Source organism: Salvelinus fontinalis, chromosome 38 (genome assembly GCF_029448725.1).
Source record: "Salvelinus fontinalis isolate EN_2023a chromosome 38, ASM2944872v1, whole genome shotgun sequence".
NCBI classification, from domain to species: Eukaryota; Metazoa; Chordata; class Actinopteri; order Salmoniformes; family Salmonidae; genus Salvelinus; species Salvelinus fontinalis.
This window is the reverse complement of record NC_074702.1, coordinates 33,493,474-33,516,789: the sequence shown is the minus strand read 5'-3', so window position 1 is coordinate 33,516,789 and position 23,316 is coordinate 33,493,474. Positions and strand designations below refer to the sequence as shown.

At 42.8% G+C, this 23,316-nt stretch overlaps 1 protein-coding gene across 6 annotated transcripts in view; it reads right to left on the bottom strand.

The window, feature by feature from the left end:
- ptprub (protein tyrosine phosphatase receptor type Ub) overlaps positions 1-23,316 on the bottom strand; it is a 361,889-nt gene that overhangs the window by 213,689 nt on the left and 124,884 nt on the right. The gene's annotated exons all lie outside the window — the stretch shown is intronic.

The window sequence follows — 23,316 nt, the reverse complement described above, 5'->3', positions numbered from 1 at the left end:
TCATGTTTATTGTTTAGTTTATTTATTAAAACACTCACTTCCTGTACTTGCTTCCCGACTCTCCGCGTACGCGTTTCATCTAAAGGCCCGAGAGGGTTCTAGTACAACCAAAATATCCTCCTCTCCTTTCTGTTGTCTCTGCAAGTTAATGTTATGTAGGGACACGTATTGTTCTCCATTTTATATGGTTGCCTTTGACCCTCCCTTGACGATGGGGAGGTGATGAATATGCAATGAGAGAGTTGGAGGTATCAAATATGCAAAGAAAAATGTATGCGATACACTGAAATTCAGTTCAACAACTTTATTCAGCAAAAAAATTAAATCACCTTTTCACACCACTATAACAGGCTCATTCACTCAAACTCTCAACAAACCTTCTACAAACACTCAAACAGTTAACTATTGGCACTATTGTCCCGGATGCTGTCACATTTATTAAATCCTCTTAAAAGGAGTCTCGAAACATATGAGTTGGAAGATGCAAGGTTCAGCTTTTGACCAATTTGTTGCTGTATGACTGTGGTGAGATATTTTGGGAGGTGGTGGGCGAGCCCATCTCTCAGCCATGGCGCTTTGCCTGACACTCTCCACCGTGCCCGTCGGTTTCAGGGGGGACATGAAAGTGAATGCACAGCTTGCCGGCAGGACTACAAGGACAAGAACCAATCACAGCAAGATTGAGAGAATGGAGAAATAACGATGGAAGGGAGGAATGTGCAGTCCACTATCTCAACCGATGCACAATGTTCCTTGATTCTCACTGAATTAAAGCCCTGACAACATGTGCTGCATGTGTAGCTCGTTCAGAAATGTTGATGGACACGGACATACAAGTACTGACCTCGCTTCAAGATGTTGCAAAGGTCTAAAGGATTGATCCTGGGGAGACTGTGAATTATGACAACTTTAGAAAACTTGAACGCTTCAGTGATGGACATGCAGTTCAACTCTAACCTTGAGCTCCATACATTTACTTTGAATTCCTATCACACGGCGTGAAGAATTTCTTTCGAAGCAGCGCGTTACTTGGAACTCTTGACAGGGTGATGGCGCCGACAGAGATGGTCGCCTCACTTCAGGTCCTTAGGAAACTATGCAGTAATTTGTTTTTATGTATTGTTTCTTACATTGTTAGCCTAGAAAATCTCAAGTGTTAATACATACAGCCGGGAAGAACTATTGGATAAAAAAGCGACGTCAACTTACCAACTTTACGACCAGGAATACGACTTTCCCAAAGTGGATCCTTTGTTCGGACCTCCACTCTGGACATGGGATCTTATCCCAGAGGCCAACCCAAAACCACGCGGTCGCCGCAGGAGAGGCAGACGGAGAGGCCTACTGGTCACACGATCCACCGCTTCCGAGCATATTACTTGCCAATGTCCAATCTCTAGACAACAAGGTGTACGAAATTAGAGCACGAGTTGCCTTCCAGAGAGACATCAGAGATTGTAACATTCTCTGTTTCACGGAAACATGGCTCACTCGGGATATGCTGTCAGAGTCAGTACAGCCACCCGGTTTCTTCACGCATCACGGTAAGAAGAAGGGTTTATGCCTTATGATTAAAGACTTGTGGTGTAATCATAACAACATACCGGGTAGCCTCAGACAATAACATTGATATATACGCTGACTCTGTGAGCGAGTTTATTAGCAAGTGCATCAGTGATGTTGTACCAACTGTGACTATTAAAACATTTCCTAACCAGAAACCGTGGATTGATGGCAGCATTCGCGCAAAACTGAAAGCGTGAACTACCGCTTTTAGTCATGGCAAGGCGACTGGAAACATGACCAAATACAAACAGTGTAGCTATTCCCTCCACAAGGCAATCAAACAGCAAAGCATCAGTATAGAGACAAAGTAGAGTCGCAATTCAACAGCACAAACACGAGACGTATGTGGCAGGGTCTACAGTCAATCACAGATTACAAAAAGAAAACCAGCCCCGTCACGGACATTGATGTCTTCCTCCCAGACAAATTAAACAACTTCTTTGCTCGCTTTCAGGATAATAAAGTGCCACTGACACGGCCCGCTACCAAAGCCTGTGGGCTCTCCTTCTCCGTGGCCAACGTGAGTAAAACATTTAAATGTGTAAACCCTCGCAAGGCTGCCGGCCCAGACGGCATTCCTAGCCGCATCCTCAGAGCATGTGCAGATCAGCTGGGTGGTGTGTTTACGGACTGTGGCGTACAGCAGGTCAGCCACCAGGGGGAGACTCGTCTAGGCCTGGTGGCAGACGGAGTCTACATCACGAGGTGATGGCTCCCTCTGCTGGACGTGCCAGGTCTCGACGGGCTCTCCGGCCAGGACTAATTGGAGCTGATTGTGGTTGGTGAGTAATCAAGGGCTGATTGCTCACCAGCTGTACGAGTCCCATAAAGCTGCCAGAAGGGTAACACACAAGGAGAGGGACTGGGGGAAGAAAGGTGACTTCGGTATAGTTGGAGACGGTTCCCAAGCTAAAAGGAGGGAGTTCTGTTTTTGTGATCGACAGGATACAGCAAGAACCGGAGCCCAGAAGACGGTATCCCGGAGAGGGTCTCATGGGGGAGACCTATCCTTTTCTTTTGATTTATTATTTAAATAAACACCCTTGAAACCGAGCTAATCCTACTCTGTCCGTGTCTGATCTGTGTAAACGTCTTGACCAAACCCCCTGGTCTGTCACAGGACATATTCAATAAATCCCAGTCTGCTGTGCCAACATGCTTCAAGATGGCCACCATTGTTCCTGTTCCCAAGAAAGCTAAGGTAACTGAACTAAATGACTATCGCCCCGTAGCACTCACTTCTGTCATCATGAAGTGCTTTGCGAGACTAGTTAAGGATCAAATCACCTCTACCTTACCTGACACCCTAGACACACTCCAATTTGCTTATCGCTCCAATAGGTCCACAGACGACGCAATCGCCATCACACTGCACACTGCCCTATACCATCTGGACAAGAGGAATACAGTGGCATGCGAAAGTATTCACCCCCTCATTTTTCCTATTTTGTTGCCTTACAACCTGGAATTAAAATCGATTTTTGGGGTGTTTGTATCATTTGATTTACACAACATGCCTACCACTAAAAAAGCTAAATATTTTTTATTGTGAAACAAGAAATAACAAATAACAAAAAAACAGGAAACTTGAGCGTGCATAACTGTTCACCTCCCTCCAAAAGTCAATACTTTGTAGAGCCACCTTTTACAGCAATTACAGCTGCAAGTCTCTTGAGGTATGTCTCTATAAGCTTGACACATCGAGGCACTGGGATTTTTTACCCTTTTTTCAAGGAAAAACTGCTTCAGCTCCTTCAAGTTGGATGGGTTCCGCTGGTGTACAGCAATTTTTAAGTCATACTACAGATTCTCAATTGGATTGAGGACTGGGATTTGACTAGGCCATTTCCAGACATTTAAATGTTTCCCCTTAAACCACTCAAGTTTTGCTTTAGCAGTATGCTTAGGTTCATTGTCCTGCTGGAAGGTGAACCTCAGTCTCAAATCTCTGGAAGACTGAAAGAGGTTTTCCTCAAAACTTTCCCTATTTAGCTCCATCCATCATTCCTTCAATTCTGACCAGTTTCCCAGTCCCTGCCGATGAAAAACATCCCCACAGCATGATGCTGCCATGGTGTTTTCTGGGTGATGAGTGGTGTTGAGTTTGCACCATACATAGCGTTTTCCTTGATGGACAAAAAGCTAAATTTTATTCTCATCTGACCAGAGTACCTTCTTCCGAATGTTTGGGGAGTCTCCCACATGCCTTTAGGCGAATACCAAACGTGTTTGCTAATTTCTTTCTTTAAGCAATGGCTTTTTTCTGGCCAATCTACCGTAAAGCCCAACTCTGTGGAGTGTATGGCCTAAAGTGGACCTATGGACAGATACTCCAATTTCCGCTGTGGAGCATTGCAGTTCCTTCAGGGTTATCTTTGGACTCTTTGTTGCCTCTGATTAATGCCCTCCTTTCCTGGTCCGTGAGTTTTGGTGGGCGGCCCTCTCTTGGCAGGTTTGTTGTGGTACAATAGTCTTTCCATTTTTAAAAATTGATTTAATGGTGCTCCGTGGGATGTTCAAAGTTTCTGATATTTTTTTATAACCCAACCCTGATCTGTACTTCTCCACAACTTTGTCCCTGACCTGTTTGGAAAGCTCCTTGGTCTTCATGGTGCCGCTTGCTTGGTGGTGCCCCTTGCTTAGTGGTGCTGCAGATTCTGGGGCCTTTCAGAACAGATGTGTATATATACTGAGATCATGTGACACTTGGATTGCAATAAGGTGGACTTTATTTAACTAATTATGTGACTTCTGAAGGTAATTGGTTGCACCAGATCTTATTTAGGTGCTTCATAGCAAAGGGGGTGAATACATATGCAAACACCACTTTTCCGTTTGATATTTTTTAGAATTTTTTGAAACAAGTTAATTGTTTCATTTCACTTCACCAATTTGGACTATTTTGTGTATGTCCATTACATGAAATCCAAATAAAAATAATTTTAAACTACAGGTTGTAATGCAACAAAAAAGGAAAAATGCCAAAGGGAATGGACACTTTTGAAAGGCACGGTACCTACAGTTGAAGTAAGAAGTTTACATACACCTTAGCCAAATACATTTAAACTCAGTTTTTCACAATTCCTGACATTTCTTCGTACAAATTCCCTGTCTAAGGTCAGTTAGGATCACCATTTTATTTTAATAATGTGAAATGTCACAATAATAGTGGAGAGAATGATTTATTTCAGCTTTTATTTCTTTCGTCACATTCCCAGTGGGTCAGAAGTTTACATACACTCAATTAGTATTTGGTAGCATTGCCTTTAAATTGTTGAACTTGTGTCAAACGTTACGGGTAGCCTTCCACAAGCTTCCCGCAATGAATTGGGTGAATTTTGGCACATTCCTCCTGACAGAGCTGGTGTAACTGAGTCAGGTTTGTAGGCCTCCTTGTTCTGCCCACACATTTTCTATGCGATTCAGGGCTTTCTGATGGCCACTCCAATAATTAAGCCATTTTGCCACAACTCTGGAAGTATGCTTGGGGGTCATTGCCCATTTGTGACCAAGCTTTAACCTCCTGACTGATGTCTTGAGATGTTGCTTCAATATAGCCACATAATTTTCCTCCCTCAAGATGCCATCTATTTTGTGAAGTGCACCAGTCCCTCCTGCAGCAAAGCACCCCCACAACATGATGTTGCCACCCCCGTGCTTCACTGTTGGGATGGTGTTCTTCGGCTTGCAAGCATCCCCCTTTTTCCTCCAAACATAACGATGGTAATTATGGCCAAACAGTTCTATTTTTGTTTCATCAGAACAGAGGACATCTGCTACAAAGTATGATCTTTGTCCACATGTGCAGACGCAAACCGTAGTCTGGCTTTATTATGGCGGTTTTGGAGCAGTGGCCTTTCAGGATATGTCGATATAGGACTCGTTTTACTGTGGATATAGATACTTTTGTTCCTGTTTCCTCCAGCATCTTCACAAGATCCTTTGCTGTTGTTCTGGGATTGATCTGCACTTTTCGCACCAAAGAACTTAATCTCTAGGAGACAGAACGCGTCTCCTTCCTGAGCGGTATGACGGCTGCGTGGTCCCATGGCGTTTATACTTGCGTACTATTGTTTGTACAGATGAACGTGGTACCTTCAAGGGTTTGGAAATTGCTCCCAAGAATGAACCAGACTTGTGGAGGTCTACAATTGTTTTTCTGAGGTCTTGTCTGATTTCTTTTGATTTTTCCATGATGTCAAGCAAAGAGGCACTGAGTTTGAAAGTAGGCCTTGAAATACATCCACAAGTACACCTCCAATTGGCTCAAATTATGTCAATTAGCCTATCAGAAGCTTCTAAAGCCATGACATCATTTTCAGGAATTTTCCAAGCTGTTTAAAGGCACAGTCAACTTAGTGTACGTAAACTTCTGACCCACTGGAATTGTGATACAGTGAATTATAAGTGAAATAATCTGTCTGTAAACAATTGTTGGAAAAATGACTTGTGTCATGCACAAAGTAGATGTCCTAACCGACTTGCCAAAACTATAGTTTGTTAACAAGACATTTGTGGAGTGGTTGAAATGTAGTTTGAATGACTCCAACCTAAGTGTATGTAAACTTCCGACTTCAACTGTATGTAAGAATGTTATTAATTGACTACAGCTCAGCATTTAACACCATACTACCCTTCAAAATCGTCATTAAGCCCGAGACCCTGGGTCTCGACCCCGCCCTATGCAACTGGGTCCTGGACTTTCTGACGGGCTGCCCCCAGGTGGGTGAGGGTAGGAAACAACATCTCCACCCTGCTGATACTCAACACTGGGGCCCCACTAGGGTGCGTTCTCAGCCCTCTCCTCTACTCCTTGTTCACCCATGACTGCGTGGCCATGCAAGCCTCCAACTCAATCATCAGGTTTGCAGATGACACTACAGTGGTAGGCTTGATTACCAACAGTGATGAGATGGCCTACAGGGAGGAGGTGAGGGCCCTCGGAGTGTGGTTTCAGGAAAATAACCTCACACTCAACGTCAACAAAACCAATGAGATGATCGTGGACTTCAGGTAACAGCAGAGGGAGCACCCCCCTATCCACATCGACGGGACAGTAGTGGAAAGGTGGAAAGTTTTAAGTTCCTCGGCGTACACATCACAGACAAACTGAAATGGTCCAATCACACAGACAGCATGGTGAAGAAGGCGCAACAGCGCCTCTTCAACCTCAGGAGGCTGAAGAAATGTGGCTTGTCACCTAAAACACTCACAAACTTTTACAGATGCACAATCGAGAGCATCCTGTCGGGCTGTATCACCACCTGGTACGTCAACTGCTCTGCCCACAACCGCAAGGTTCTCCAGAGGGTAGTGAGGTCTGCACAACGCATCACCGGGGGCAAACTACCTGCCCTCCAGGACACCTACAGCACCTGATGTCACAGGAAGGCCAAAAAGATCATCAAGTACAACATCCACACGAGCCACTGCCTGTTCACCCCGCTATCATCCAGAAGGCGAGGTCAGTAAAGGTGCATCAAAGCTGGGACCGAGATACTGAAAAACAGCTTCTCTCTCAAGGCCATCAGACTGTTAAACAACCATCACTAACATTGAGTGGCTGCTGCCAACATACAGACTCAAATCTCTGGCCACTTTAAAAAATAATAATAAATGAATTTAATAAAGGTATCACTAGTCACTTTAAATAACGCCACTTTAATAATGTCTACATATCCTACATTACTCATCTCATATGTATCTAAAGTATTCTATACCATCTACTGCATCTTGCCTATGCCATAAGGCCATCGCTCATCCATATATGTATTCTTATTCATCCCTTTACATTTGTGTGTGTGTAAGGTAGTCGTTGTGAATTTGTCAGATCACTTGTTAGATATTACTAGAAGCACAAGCATTTCGCTACACTCGCATTACATCTGCTAACCATGTGTGTGTGTGTAAGGTAGTCGTTGTGAATTTGTCAGATCACTTGTTAGATATTACTAGAAGCACAAGCATTTCGCTACACTCGCATTACATCTGCTAACCATGTGTGGGTGCCCAATAAAATGAGATTTGATGTCATCTTCCACCAACTCATTTTCCCAGCAAAGAGCTGGGGTCAACACAACCTCCACTGGTTCGCCTTTAAACAACAGCACACGATGATTAAGGTGAAACCACTGCCTCTCATGGAACAACATTCATCTGGCTTTTCTGAAAAGCCGAACCTGTCACCCCTTGATGATTATACACTTTCTCTGTCACCTTTAACATGAGCTTGACACCTGATGCTAGCCTAGTCATTCATTCACAAGAGAGGATTATATTTTAGGTTTCTATAATAGCTTGCCTGGTTTAATGCTTGATTTAATATATTCGTTGCCAACTTTGAACCTCAAGATGGAAACTTAAAAGGACGAAGGACTTGACAGTGTGCCTCAATAGCGTGTGTCAACAGCAATGCCATAGCAACATTTAGTTTGTTCATAACTGGACGATACAGTGTGCGCGACATGTCTTATTATGACAGGTGAGTTATGACATGTTATGTGGGATATTACTTAGAGTGACATTATTCATTGCCATATTTTGTAAATTGCTGTGGGAGTACAACATCATTTGAGCTAACCAACCAACGCTAGTATTTACACTCATTGACATTCATGCTGAGAGGCCTTTTCTCCTTGTAAGATAAATATGAAAATATTTACTCGCTCGACATGCACATTGACGATCAAACACTTTTTAGATTGTATGTCAGCGTCGACACTGTTTCCTCTTGTTTATCTCTATGCCAAATGAACAATATCCGTTTCAAGTAAATAGAAGGGAATACTTTGGCATTCGCTGATTTTGAATGTCATTCTGTATATTTCTTTTTTAGATAGGCATTAGAGACTTACAGAAATCCTCAAATAAAGAGTTGGCACCGGTTCAATCCATCTCCGTGACATTCTCGCTGATAAATATGGACTTGAAAGAGTGGGATAGACGATCCATATTCTGCCTCTCACAGGTTATGCATATTCAACAGCACCCAGAATAACAACCCAAAGATCCTTTCAACACAATTCCAGGATATTACTTTTTGAGGTTAGAAAAGCTGCACTTGTCAGAGAAAGTGCCTTGTCCTACTTTTATTGAAGCGGTGAACTGTTGACCCGTAATGTTCATACTTTAAAACAATCGTCACTGAATAACATTAACAGCGATCAGTTGCATAAAAGAGAGAAAAAATGAAATGGAGAGAATGGTATGTACTTGGAATATATATTTACTGCTTGAATAACTGGTGTTAGCGCCACACCTGGCAATATGTTACAAAAAACAGAACTCCCACCCCCCAAAACATACCGTCTCATCAACTGAGGGAGGAAATAAGCGTACTGGACCAACAAGCAAAATCTGAATACATGCTTGGGTCACGGCTGTTGAAGGATGAGGACCAAGGTGCAGCGTCGTGAGCGGACATTTTCTCTTCATTTATAAAAATGATGCCGACAAAACAGTAAACAATACTAAAAAAAAAACGTGAAGCTCAAAAGGCTATGTGCCCTCAACAAAGTCAACTTCCCACAAAACACGGTGGGGAAAAAAAAGTTACCTAAGTATGGTTCCCAATCAGAGACAACGATAGACAGCTGTCCCCGATTGAGAACCATACCCGGCCAAAACGTAGAAATACAAAATCATAGAAATACAAAACATAGAATGCCCACCCTAACTCACGCCCTGACCAAACCAAAATAGAGACATAAAAAGCTAAGATCAGGGCGTGACAGCTTGTTTATGTGTATGTATGATCTTCTGAACTGAATTATGTTCACCAGGAGTAAATGAGTGTTGTTATCATGTTGTCCTTGTTGAAGAAAGAACTCTCCTGAGATCTACTGATATACTGTTCATGCATTCTGTTATCATCTTCATGTGACTCACATCCACATCCAGGCATATACAATAACTCCTCCACTGTCTGAAAATAGAGTACACACACACACCCATGCATGCACGCACCCACGTGCACGCACACAAGCACACACACATACATGCACCCACAGTACACACTCAGACACAGAGATATATAATGCATTATGACCTTTTATGAATTATGATTCAAAAGCCTGTGAAATCTGATAAAGTCACATTCATCCCCTGCTGATCCTCCCAAGGGCGTAAGAACATACATAACAAGATTAGGACTGATCCAGCACATCATAACTCATATGGAGCACTGCAGGACCCAGACCCTGGTCACAGGCTGTACGGGAGGATGATATCTGAGGCATGCCACAATGACAAGAAGGGAGGAAGAGAGGTATCCCTGGTGGGTAGAAGTAGAAAAAAAATAACACACTAAGGAGTAGTATGAGAAACTATGAACAGAGCGAACGAGAGAGGTTTATAAGGTTAAGAGGGGCAAGAAAGACAGTGGATTGATGTAAAAGCAAACAGTGTTGAAAGAACAAATCTGAGATGCTCCCATTGAAAAATATATATAAATACAGGGGCAATCTCAGAGCAAGGGAAAGGCAAAGATACTTTACCTTTTCATTTCTCCTCCCATCTCAATTCTCTGAAGCCTCTCTCTATTTGAGCCCAACAACAAGGCTTTGTTCCTCTCCGACATCAAGGGTGGAAGAGAGGCACTCGTAAACATATCAAGAAACGGGAGCGATAGAGAGTTCTGAAAACATTTGGATCAATAGATGCTTTTGCCTCAGACTCTTAATAACCTTTTACTGCAGTGAGCTAAATCGGAGTCAAAACAGAGTGACTCTTGATAGTCTTAAACAAATCTACTTTGAAACAAAAGTATACACCTCACACATGGTTATGGGCACCTGTACCATGGTTATGGGCACCTGTTAGATATAGAGGTGACATTTATACAATTTTGAGTTTGCATCCCAATATCACACGTTATACACATCACAGAAGACTGAAATGTAACAAAACTGTTAAACATAGAAACACTGGATTTTCAACGTTAAAAAAACGAAACTGTATTAATTATGAAATTATGAACAATATTAATAACATTCCACCTGAGGCCAAAGAGGGCTCTTTTGGTCAGCAGGAACGGGCTACAGGGATCATCGTGTGCTTGCTGTACTGGCTGTACTGTTTCTATTAGTCCGTGGCTGTGTGACCAGCTCACATGTTATGCTGACCGGCCTTAATGCTCTTCTTAATTTTCATCCTGCACACTGCACATTTCCTCAGAAGGTCACCTGGGATTTCAGATCTCAGAGGAGTTTCTTTTTCTGAGCATCCGTCTGCAGTAACCTTCAGCTCTACTACGTGAGGGAGTGAGCTGTGGTCATTGGCTAGAAATGCACAGCCATTTTCTTGTTTGGACATTTTCTTCTTCATGTTTGCTCTGCTTTCACTGGAACAAACCCATTCACACATTCGCTTTAGCGGTGACATTGTCTGTGCCGCCGTACGTTTTCATTCAACATTATTTGAATCACAAAACATAAATGCTGCCTTTACATCATATTCCACGAACATATTGCTGTTTAAAAGCGAACTTTGTCTTTTAGAGTAACGTGGGTGAATACATTTTTTATTTTATTTCCCTTGGTATTCGCCAGCCTCATCTCTTTTATTAATGGACATCTCAGCACTAAAGAGCTCAGAACCTGATTTACTACCATAGATGGCAAGAGAGTTTTCATCATAGCCCACCTCCACCTTTCCCCATCCTCTCCTTCCCCACCTCCCTCCCTTCTCACCCACCCTAGCATGAAAGACAGGATGCAATCTTCTGTTTGTTTGTAGTTCTCGGCCGATGTTTGGTTGATCTCTACCTTCTACACCGCAGAGGTTTGATCCTTATTTCCATATTGTTCATCATCAAGAGCACTTTGTTTTTACAGTAAACATGCTCCCATGCGTCGATGTCACAAAATATCTGCTTCGAAGAGCTTCACAATGCGCCTGGAAAGAGAACGACAAAGCACTGTCATGACGTTGCCCTCTTTGGGTACAGCGAGCACCATCCCCCTCTCTCTCTTCCCCCTACACCAGGCTCTGTTAGGCAGGTCAAAAATTCCTTGAGGAGTTCTCTCCTCATGGCCAGAGTATAAGAGAGAGTGAGTTTTCATAGAGAGAACAAAGGAACTTCTTCCACCTCACAGAACTTGAGAACTAAACAATATTTATGTTCTGGAGAATGTATAAATGGTCGGTGAAGTAGCCAGCTACAAACGGGTCCGTTTTGTACAGTTTTGTGAAACTCATGAGAGACAATACAGCCACATTACCATAACCCTGTTTATAGAAGAGTCTCAGTTGTGAAGCTTGCATCTAATTGTTGTATAAAATGAATGAGTAAAGATTAAACTATTTGTGAAATTATGTAATGTGATTTTAAACTGTTTAATGAAGGAAACTCCAATTCCCTTTGGTGTTTAACTAAAGCATTGGCCCGCCCCATGAGCACCGACATTGATCTGGCATCATGGGACAGCCCCTTTCTGCTGTTACGAATATAACCTCCACCGGAAGGAATTCCCTTCAGACCAAGCTTACCTCAATTACGAGAGGGCTAAGGTTTGAGCCCAGACCAACTTACCTCGATAACCGATAGGGCTAAGTTTTGACTAGATTGCTGAACTCTTAACCATACCACGTGGTTAAACTCTGAGACTATCGATACCGACAGAATAAGAACAAATCTTTGATACTAATTACTAGTCTGCAGCTAGGAATTCGGTACCATTGAACGCGAAGACCGACAACTGCCGAAACATCTATTCTATAACATTGCTGAATGTTACTCTGAACTATCCATTCTAACCACGGCAAAGAGAGAGAGGGCGGACAAACTCTCCAACAGAAACAAACTTTCCAACAGAGATCACGACGACACACTGAGCATAAATATATATAGTGGTTGCAATTATTCCCGAATGAGTGAGCATTCATGTGCAAAGGATTAGCATTTCAATTGTTATAATTATCAACTTTGTAGTGTCTTATCTCAGTCGACCCTCACTTCCCTTTTGTCCACCAAGCCGAGATACCGGTTTATCCCACTAGGGAAAATCCCCTATCATTTCCTTGTAACTATATCTACTTGTTTGTTTGTGCATTTTTGTGATTATTTAGTTAGTTAATAAATAAATTATTGAGACAATTGATGTATGGATGACTCATAGTGAAGGCTTCGTTCGTGCAGATGACCAACAATTTATGACGTTTGGAATGAGACTAACGTGAGGTTAAGAATAATTCATTAATTAGAAGATATTAGATATTAAAATATCTGAAAGTTATATTTGGAAAATTATAACTTTGTAATCTGAATATTTTCATTGGTGCCCCGACTTCCTCGTTAATTACATCTACCTGATTAGTTAATCACGTAATAATAATTACAGAGAATTGATTTGATAAACTAAACAGTCTTCAGTTTAATGATGCCAAAGACACGACAGCACTGAATACTGAAGTCCTTCACATATTCAAACCATCTGCTGGCAATCCCTTCAAACATCATGTCACATACAGAAAGGCACACAAAAACATGTTACAGTACTAACATAACCTGGATCAAATACATACAGTGCATTCAGAAAGTATTCATACCCCTTGACTTATTCCACATTTTGATGTTACAGCCTATATCAACAAGATGGTCCCAAAGAACATGGCTGATGTTTTACATTCTCCCAACCAATAGTACTATTTTGTTATTTTTTTACTTATTGTGTACATAATGTTGCTGATACCGTCTCTTATGACTAAAAATAACTTCTGAACATGAGAACAGCGATTACTCACTGCGGACTGCAAGAAACTTTTTCCTTTAACCAGTCTGACAAGAAGGATAACCTGCTTTCACTGGAACAGCACCAGATCCACGCCTTTTGCGTGAAGATAAGACTCAGGAAAAGGGTCTGCAGATTGGGCAGCCTTCTGAGAATCAGTAGGTGAGCGAGTAAACTCCCACTGCCATCCGTTCTTCTTGCTAACGTGCAATCATTGGAAAATAAAATTGATGACCAACAATTAAGATTATCCTACAAATGGGACATAAAAAACTAACATCTTATGTTTCACCGAGACAAGGCTGAACGATGATACGGACAATATAGAGCGAGCGGGATTTTCCATGCACCGGCAGAACAGAGACACTATCTCTGGTAAGATGAGGGGTGGGGGTGTGTGGCTATTTGTCAATAATAGCTGGTGCGCGATGTCTAATATTAAAGAAGTCTCAAGGTATTGCTAACCTGAGGTAGAGTACCTCATGATTAGCTGTAGACCACAGTATCTACCAAGAGAGTTCTCATCAATATTATTCGTAGCCGTCTATTTAGCACCACAGAACAAAGCTGGCTTTAAGACCGTTCTCAACCAACTCTATAAGGCAGCAAAGAAGAAAATGCTCACCCAGAAGCGGCGCTCCTAGTGGCCGGGGACTTTAATGCATCAGTTTAACCAAATGTTTACCAGCATGTCAAATGAGCAACCAGAGAAAGAAATCCTACACCACCTTTACTCCACACACAGAGATGCATACAAAGCTATTCCCCGCCCTCCATTTGGCAAATCTGACCATAATTCCATCCTCCTGATTCCTGCTTACAAACAAAAACTAAAGCAGGAAGTACCAGTGACTCGCTCAATACGGAAGTGGTCAGATGACACGGATGCTAAACTACAGGACTGTTTTGCTAGCACCGACTGGAATATGTTCCGGGATTCATCCAATGGCATTGAGGAGTATACCACCTAAGTCATCGGCTTCATCGATAAGTGAATTGACGACGTCGTCCCCACAGTAACTGTACGTACATATCCCAACCAGAAGCCATGGATTACAGGCAACATCCGCATCGAGCTAAAGGCTAGAGCTGCCGCTTTCAAGGAGCGGGAGACTAATCCGGATGTTTATAATAAATCCGCTATGCCCTCAGACGAACCATCAAACAAGCAAAACGTGAATACAGGATTAAGATTGAATCCTACTACACCGGCTCTGACACTCTGATGTGGCAGGGCTTGAAAACTATTTTCAGATTACAAAGGGAAACCCAGACGCAAGCTGCCCAGTGACGTGAGCCTAACAGACGAGCTAAATGCCTTTTATGCTCGCTTAAAGGCAAGCAACACTGAAGCATGCACGAGAGCACCAGCTGTTCTGGATGACTGTGTGATAACGCCCTCTGTAGCCAATGTGAACAAAACCTTTAAACAGGTCAACATTCACAAAGTCGCTGGGCCAGACGAATTACCAGGACGTGTACTCAAAGCATGCGCGGACCAACTGTCAAGTGTCTCACTGACATTGTTAACCTCTCCCTGACCGATTCTGTAATACCTACGTTTCAAAGCAGACCACCATAGTTCCTGTGACCAAGTAAGCGAAGGTAACCTGCCTAAATGATTACCCCCCACCCCCATGGCACTCACGTTGGTAGCCATGAAGTGCTTTGAAAGGCTGGTCATGGCTCACATCAACAGCATCTTCCCGAACACCCTAGATCCACTCCAATTCACATATTGCCCCAACAGATCCACAGATGACGCAATCTCTTGTTATTCTTATTGTTACTTTTTATTTTAGTCTACTTGGTAAATGTGTTCTTAACTCTTCTTGAACTGCACTGTAGGTCAAGGGCTTGTAAGTAAGCATTTCACGGAAAAGTCTACACTTGTATTCAGCGCATGTGACAAATAAAGATTGATTTGATTTGAATTCTAAATGTGTATATATATATATATATATATATATATATATCACTCATCTACACACAATAGCTCAGAATGACAGTGAAAACATGTTTTAGAACTCTTTACACATTTATTGAAATTGAAATGCAGACATTTCTAATTTACTAAAGTATTCACACCCCTGAGTCAATACATGTTAGAATCCCCTTTGGCAGCGATTACAGCTGTGAGTCTTTCTGGAAAAGTCTTGAGCTTTGCACACCTAGATTAATTGCACATTATTATTTAAAAAAATGTTCAAGCTCTGTCATGTTGGTTTTTGATCCTTGCTGGACAGCCATTTTCAAATCTTGCCATAGATTTTCAGGTCAAAAATGTAACTAGGTCACTCAAGAACATTTCATGTCGTCTTGGTAAGCAACTCTAGTGTATAGTTGGCCTTTAAGTTATTGTCCTGCTGAAAGGTGTATTTGTCTAAGAGTATCTGTTGGAAAGCAGACTGAACCAGGTTTTCCTCTAGGATTTGACCTGTGCTTAGCTATATTATGTTTATTTTTATCCTTAACAACTCTCTAGTCCTTGCCGATGAGAAGAATACTCAGAACATTTTGCACCCACCAACATGCTTGAGAATATGAAAAGTGGAATAAAATGTTTTTGCAGTATTACTTTAGTACCTTAGCAAACAGGATGCATGCTTTGGAATATTTTTTATTCTGAACAGGCTTCCTTCTTTCACCATGTCGTTTAGGTTAGTTTTGAAGAGTAACTGCAATGTTGTTGATCAATCCTGAGTTGTCTCCTATCACAGCCATTAAACTCATTGGCCTCATGGTGAAATGCCTAAGCGATTTCATTCCTCTCCGGTAACTTATTTAGGAAGGGCGCCTGTATCTTTGTAATTACACCATCCAAAGTGTAATTAATAACTTCACCATGCTCAACGGGATATTCAATGCCAATAGGTGCCCTTCTTTGAGAGGCATTGGAAAACCTCCCTGGTGTTTGTGGTTGAATCTGTGTTTGAAATTCACTGCTCGACTGAGGGACTTTACAGATAATTGTATGTGTGGGGTACAGAGCTGAGGTAGTCATTCAAATATTACGTTAAACACAGAGTGAGTCAATTCAACGTATTATGTGACATACTATTATATTAGATTAGATTTTTATGTCACATTTTTTGTCCTGAATCTAGGCTTGCCATAACAAATAATTTCAAAAAAGTCCACTGTTACAATGTGCAAAATCCAATCATGCCTCATTACTTGTGTATGTGCAACTCTTAGAGGACTAGGTTGTAGCTAATCATAAGCCCTTTTGCTAAATGAGTCAGGAATTTTTTGTTACCAGAGAAATGTATTAAGCTATTATTGTGTTAACTAAACAATTATTTATGTTTCTTGGCATTACTTCTTGCCTTTGCCTTAGATACATAATAACATAGTCTGAATATACTTTCGAAACACACAAGGGAAACACTAACAACCACAATCAAATAAAATCCTTTATGATTTCAAGTTATTTACAGTATGCACAATTTCAACACTCCAAGGATTAGCAAACACTTTCTCCCTCCTTTCAAATCTGGTATGTCCTCCCTTAGTGAACCTTACACAACCTAGATTAATGCTACAGTAGCTCTCCGTAAGAAAACATGGTCATAGTCTGAAAGAAAGGCTTTATAATCCATCTCATTACAAAACCACTTCCAAAGCAAAAAATATATCATTTCAGAAGTTGAGCAAAAGGCAAAAGTACTGAAGAGATGAATTCTGTTCATTCTCTAACCCTCATCTTCAGCAAATGATTGGGAAGACAATTGATGTGCCAGATGAAAGAGTGAAATAGAGAGGTTAATATATCTATTCAGTGCTGTCATGAATATTTGTGAACAGTAGGTCTCACAAAGCAACGCTTCCTCCATTACTCTCCTTTTTTATCTGTTCCAAAGCCTAACAAAATAGTATGGTATCTAATTAAGCCTTCATGCTAACCCAACAGGAATATTATTTATCATCTTTTTTATTTGTGGAAATCTCCGGTAAAATATATATTTTACTACCATACCACACACAGTTCCTCCTTTAAAAGTCGCGTCATACTGCGACACACCTTGCGGGCTGCTGCAGCATTCTGTGGCACGATATCTATTTGTCAGCCATTTTTTCTGTTAATGCAAGTATTTGCTAGTTTGACCACCAGCGGGCATCTTTGAGAAGCATTTGATAGTCTTCCATATTGCAGGCACGAGGGAGACCGGGGTTCAATCCCCCAATGGGGGCAGAGAGTCGGCTGTACATTGGGACGAGGGAGTAGGCTTGTACATAAGAATTTGTTCTTAACTGGTTCCATATGTGTTATTTCATAGTTATGATGTCTTCACTATTATTCTACAATGTAGAACATTCGAAAAATCCTGGATTGAGTAGGTGTGTCCAAACTTTTGACTGGTAATTGCTTAATTAATTTGATTAATATTATGGTGTTTCTATTCCATGAAAAATGAAAAACCCTCCGGGTTTCCGTTAGGATGGACCAGAAATATGGCGCTGTACAACGTGACGCTCATAAATTCAGAGCGTTGTCAGATTGTCAGTTTGTAAATTCTGACCGTTTCGCTCTCGGAGCGCACACTGGCCGTTCGGGCCGAGGTGTAGGGTTGATTTGAGCTTTCTGGCCTGACAACGGCAGTCAAGCACCCAAGCTAACGTTTCCTAGCTTGCTAGCTACTTCCAGACACAAATGAGACCACTCTGACCATTTTACTCGCCCTAGCAGAGCTGATTAGGCAGTTTTCGTGTTAACCAGAGCGTTGGTGACTGTAACTGTGCTGCTGGAAACAATTGTATTATTTTTTTTTGCCGACGTTTACTGACACCGGCCATATTCAACAGGTGTTGAGCGCTCGTAAATTCACTATTCTGCGCTCTGGTACACTCAGACGAGAGTGCTCTGAAATCGGGGTAGATAGCCAGAGCGAATTTTCGAAAGCACCCGAATGTCCATTGAGAACGCACAACGACTATAACATTTAGCTAAGCTAAGAATGACAAGAATAATTAAGTCAATAAATGTTGGGTAGTTAGATAGCCTCTTGTTAATATACTGGCAAGTTTGATGTATAACTACTAACGTTAGGTAGCTAGCTAACATATCGGTACTTACTGCTGTAATGATATGCCATGTGGTTCGTAAGGACAGCATAGCTAACAAATTGTCAGCCAACATAACGTGTAATGGAACTTATTTGAAAAGTCATTACTTTATTACATTGAGTAGCAAGCTACCCCTTGATCGTTAAGGCAGATCTGGTCTGTGATAGGAGGGGGGGGGGGGGGGGTTTCACACCTAGCTCGGCTATTAGACTATTCTTTAGTAAAGGTTGATTAGTCTATTGTTCAGCTATTAGCCCCCCTCCCCACCTTGCAACAAATTGTTGCTCTGCGCCTGAGTGGCTTGCTTGTGGGCGTGCTGGCAGGATATGGCAGCACCTTCGGTTGTGCGTCAAGAATTATCAAATATCAAGTTTGTATGGGGAGGGGTTATTCACAGACAAATTGTTATATGCTATGGAGGTACATTTGTGTCTTTTTGTCATGAGCAAAACTTTTTCATTTTCAATCAAAAATAATTGTTCTGAAAGCAACTTTTTTCCGACACAAAAGAAGTCATCGCGGACACCTACGAAGAAGGACTGTGTGATGATGGCATCTCAGGTAAGCAGCACTGGGCGTTCTTCCGTCCAGGGAGGATAGGAGAAAAGGTGCTCTGTTTGCCTTGACCTTTGGAAGTGTCCTCCGGGCTGCAGCAGCATGGAAACAGCTGACAGGTTTAGTCCGGAGAGGGGAGGAGGAAGGGACCCAAGATGGAGGACAGAATAAACATGTACTGTCTATCTCTGCATATTTGGCAGTTATCATCAGTGCAGTCCTGTTATCTTTTTTTTTGCCTTTCTCGATCAACTGCTGAGATATCTCCAAAACCCTGACCCCACATAGGCTGTAGTCTGCTGGTAGAGAGAGCAAAACGATAAATTATCTCAAGACAGATTAAATACTGTACTGTGCTGTGCTTTCACACTATGCAATGTATTGGCACTAAGACGACTCACAAAGCAATAGCAAATCAGCATCACCCAATGCAATGTACAGTACACATGGAGCTGAAGCTGAGCAGCCTCAGCCCCACGAGGCTGGTGCATAGTAGCTACACTATATTGGGTATCTACACACTCTCTATGTCCCATGAGTGTTAGTGCAGTGGCCAGGCCTGAGGACTCTATCCCAGATAGCTGTTCTCTCATGCCGCCAGAGCGTTTGGTCTGTGTGGATCTGGCCCTGGCTCCTCTGTCTCTGCCACTCTATGCCACTGCCATCACTAACAACCCTAACAAACACTCCAACACCCTGGGGGACTCAATGAGGGGTGCATTTTGGGTTGATTTAGAAGTCTCCTTTCCTATCCATCTGCTGGTCTAAGCACCGAATTTAACAACATCCTGAAAAAGTCGGAGACACAGTCACAGACAACACACTGTTGTTGCACCTGCAGTTGATGTATTGCGAGAGGCGTGCTGTGGTATCCATCTCACCGACGGGTAACGGCAACAAGCACAGCAGTGTCATGTTGTGAAATGCAAAGCATGGGAGAGAGATGCCACCACCGTGCCGGGATTAGCTTTTCATTCATTTCATTAGTTCCTTTTAATGGCCGATACCATTAAAATGTCAGCATGACGACATGCTGGTTTGGTAAACAGAGAGGGTAGCATGGGAGAAGTTCCTGCCCGGCGGCACGGAACACTGATAGGTCATTTTTCACAACCAGGCAGCCAATGAGGTGGCCGATCGAGAAGAAATTTGGAATGAACTGACATCCCTTGCCAGTGCATTTGCTATCCTGAGCACACACTAAAAGTTATTTATTTTTAAAAACATAATTGCCACACTGCCTATGCTTTAAAGATATCTGTAGTCTCTAGGGGTCCATTCAAGATCAGTGTTTCAGTGATTTAATTGCGTGGCTTTAGGCATATATCCTTGGATATTAAAATCAATAGTGAGAAATCAGCATAATAAGATATTCAACCGGGAACAACCTTACACGCAAGCTGCCTCCCTCTCCTGTCTCTCTTAGGCCTGAAAATGTCTGTCATTGAGGTGTGTATGCAATTATAATAGCTCTCAAACTTCTATCCCGCTTTTAGACAAACTGATCACATTCTTTAGTAATATAAAACCTTAGCTTGCTCCACAAGCATCCTCATCTACCGTGTCAATCCACATTCTCATCTCCTTCAATTAATCACCAGCCTTTGTCTAAGGAAGTATTCACTCTCTTTCTTAACTTTACAATCATGATGACTGAATCTAACGAAGGTTAAAGATTACGTGCCGTCTGAGAACTGCCTGAGCTCTCCCATTCCCCAGCTCTCAAGTACTATAGACTGGTGCATGCTGCTGTCTACCCCATCACAGGAGGGTTGGAAGGACGAGTGCCAAGCCAGGCCCGAGACAAGGCCACTGCCTGTGTGACATAAATCTCAGGCGGACATTGATAGGCTCCAGAACTGCGTAACTGGCAGGAGGAGGCTGACCTGTTTCCTCAGCTCAGTTGCGTAATGTGTCTGTGATTAACTGTCAATCCACCAGTCTGGTGAATAGTGCTCTGTCTCTATTAGGCTCACTCATCACTGTGACAGGTACTGCACTGTACCCCTGACCTTGGCCACCACACCACAGCCTGGGACTAAGCCAGAGCCAGTAAGAGGTCCAGCCTGGGCATAGAGACAAGAGGCTGGGCACTGGGCAAGGAGAAGGGCACACTGGCAGAGAGGGACACAGTCTAAAGCCCCATTTATACCTGCATCTAATATTGCATCCTTCATCCTGATCTTGTCCTGATCTTGTCTGTTTACACTTATAAGATCTGATCACATCACAATCTTTTAATCGTCTACACCGGTCTTAAAATGTGAGCACACTCAGAATGTGTCCAAAGAATGCATGTTACAACCAAGTAAAAACAGGGCTTTAAGACACATACATTCAGACACATGAGATGCGTTTAGACAGTCAGCCCAATTCTGATCTTTTTTTTCACTAATTCATATTTTGACCAATCCGATCGGCTCTGAAAAAGATCTGATGTGAAAAGATTGGATGTGATTGGTCAAAAGACCAATTAGTGGAAAGAAGATCCGAATTGGTCTGCCCGTGTAAACATAACCATGGAGACACATACTGTAAATACTTGTGTATGCATGCACATTGTAGCGGTTTCAGGGGTTGTGTTGTGGATGGACGGTATGTGCCTGCGAGGTTTCTGTGTTTTCTGGCTGCCAGGACCACGGACAGCAATGGGAAGTATTCCCCAGATGCAGGTCCATGGACAGCTCAGATGACACTGCCAGACAGCAGCAGAACAGCCACACCTGTCTCCAGTTGTAATTAGAGACTAAATGGCAGACAGGTGAAACCAATCAGGGGCCTCTACTAAACCGCTCTCTGGTTTTCTTTCTTTGTCTTTCCTTTGACCCTGGCAGGTGAATGAGGAGGAGGCTATTGGAGAGACTCGGCATATGGTGGAGAAGGAGGTTTACTGGAATAAAGGAAATTAAGATTTCAACAAGGAGTGAACCCCAAAGACCAAGAGTGGAGGATCTTGCACTGGTGACGACGTATTTACTTTGTTTGTTTGAGTTTTGTATATCAGGAACCCTGCCGGTACCTGATAAAAAATAAACCATGTTAACCCTTCCCGTGGAGTGTGTTTGTATGTGAAAACCCTGCCTTACCAAGATCATGGCGCCAAAACCGCCACATTGGTGGAGAATGCGGACACACATACAGCCACACCAATTGTTTTTTTTGGGGGGGGGTTATTTTATGGACAGACAACCATGGAAGATCTGTTGAAGCAATTAGTCACTCCCAATAACCTGCAACAATAACCCAATCAGTAAGCAAGTGGAAACCAATCACTTGTTATTGGAGGAAATGTCAACTGCAGATGACTATGGACATGCAAAAGTTAACTACTGACATCACGGCGGTGAAAATTTCTCAACAGACCTTGGGTCTACCCATTGTGGCCACTCGGTATCTGCAGAAAATGATGTCGGATGACGACGTTGAGGCTTCCTAAAGACATTTTGAGCGCACGGCAAAATGAGAGGAATGGCCACAGGTAAAATGGGCAGGTATATTGGCGCCATTTCTTTGTGAGGATGCAAAACAGGCAACGGAAGCCAATGACTATGACAATGATGAAGAAGGAAATATTAGCACGATTGGGAGTTACGGTCTCGTTGAGGGCACAGCAGTTCCACAAGTGGACGTATCAACCCGAGAAGGCACCCAGGTCCCAGATGTTTGGACCTGATCTACCTGGCAAGAAAATGGCTAGAACCCACAACCCTCAGTACTGGGGACATTGTGGAAAGAATAGTGATTGACCACTACATCCGGGCCTTACCTTACGAGTTAAAGAAGGTTGTCAGCCTGGGCAGTGCCACCACCGTGGACGGAGTGGTGGACCTTGTTGAGAGATGTCAAGTAATGGAAGGCTGAGGAAACCCAGCAGGCTGGACAGAATCCCCCCCGGAAAAGGGATGCCTCAAAGGAGGAAGGAAGAAATCTCAACTGCAGACTCCCCGGGTTTGGAAATGGAAAATCCAAAGAGCAGATGGGGAACCTAGGCGCCAGGACCAGGCCTTCAATGTGAAGCAAAGATGAGGAAGAGAGGGGTGGGTACTGACATCCATGAGTGCTACCGCCGTGGCGAAATACGACCCATCGTATGGGACTGTCCCGAGAAGGAGGAACCCATTTCCAATTTCTGTCCATGTCCAAGCCTACCGCCACCCACCGCACCTCAGTCAGGTACAGGTCCAAGGGAAGGATGTTGATGCTCTTCTAGACACTGAGAGCATGGTCTCCATCATGCCTTTACTATTAACCCAGCCGCAGAGGACTAACACCCCAATCACGGACTTCACCTGTGTACACGGGGACACCAAAACTTACCCAACCGCAGATGTAGAGATTAAGAACCACCAGAGGGCGGTTCCGAGGTAACCTAGGGTTGGTTGAGAATCTACGAAACCCT